At 32.9% G+C, this 1,064-nt stretch overlaps 1 non-coding gene across 1 annotated transcript; it reads right to left on the reverse strand.

The window, feature by feature from the left end:
* Positions 1 to 597: 597 nt before the first annotated feature.
* On the reverse strand, positions 598 to 751 carry LOC118149050 (small nucleolar RNA SNORA62/SNORA6 family). Its single transcript, XR_004736217.1, has one exon. It is a non-coding gene; the product is annotated as a small nucleolar RNA SNORA62/SNORA6 family (small nucleolar RNA).
* Between the last annotated feature and the right edge of the window lie 313 nt (positions 752 to 1,064).

A 1,064-nucleotide genomic window follows, 5' to 3' on the forward strand; every position in this document is an offset into this window, starting at 1 on the left:
TAGCATTTTCTCTATTATAGCTTTTAATTACCCTGCTTCAAATCAGAGCTCTTTGAAATTGTTTTTTCTGGTGAATATGAAATCTTGGAGAAATATTTCATTTTTATTTCATATTTAGGACCCTATAGGGCATTAGATAAGTGATTATTGAATTTAATTAAAGTTATTTCCGAAGATTATCATAACCCATCATAAAATCTAAAATGCTCAAAATCCTACACATTGTAAGTCCTTAAACTATTCAATGATGCAAGGTAACAAAGGTAAAAGTTTCTATGCAAACTAAGATATGTTTCACCTGGTAAAAATATAAAATAGAAACCAAGTGTTTTATGATATTCAACATTTTTCTGTTTCACAACTGAGACGAATCTTTTTTTAAACTTCTTTATTTTATTTTATTTTTTTATTAAAAAAAATTTGAACCACATAACCCACTTTTTAAGAATCTTCTAGTAGAACCCATCAAGTTGCTGTGAAAATAGAAAGGCCAAGGGCCTGACAGGCTTGAACAAGAAACATGGACAAAGGTGGAAGAAAACACACTGTTTTCCAAATGTTTTCATCTCTCCACAAAGCTGTCATGCAGTATGGTTATACTGTAGCAAGAATTACTATCAAACTCCACTCATCGGGCCAGAGACCCTCACAGTGTTAGCGAGAAACTTGCCTCTCATGAGGCACACTACCGACACTTGCGAGTTCATCAGCCAGTCAGTAGCCTCAACTCAAAGCTCGAAGAATGTGCAGAAACGAATCTCATAGTCATCTTTTTAAGACTTTTAACATCATAAGTATAATATGAGATAGTTTTTATGTAATAGACACTCTAAATACCATTTTCACCAGGAACACATTTTAAAACACTATTACCTGCTATTTCCTTGAATTTTTTTCTTAGAATATTTTAGCTCTCACTAACATTTTGGGTTTTTTTGATAAACATGTGACTTGGACATTTTCTTACAACAGACAGATGGGTGTGTTCTGTGGGTATTATTTCTCAAATGAAGAAAATGTTCCTCTTTACCAGCATCTGGGTAAGATTTGGATTTCTGTCACAG

The sequence above is a fragment of the Callithrix jacchus genome, chromosome 17 (assembly GCF_049354715.1).
Source record: "Callithrix jacchus isolate 240 chromosome 17, calJac240_pri, whole genome shotgun sequence".
Taxonomy (NCBI): domain Eukaryota; kingdom Metazoa; phylum Chordata; class Mammalia; order Primates; family Cebidae; genus Callithrix; species Callithrix jacchus.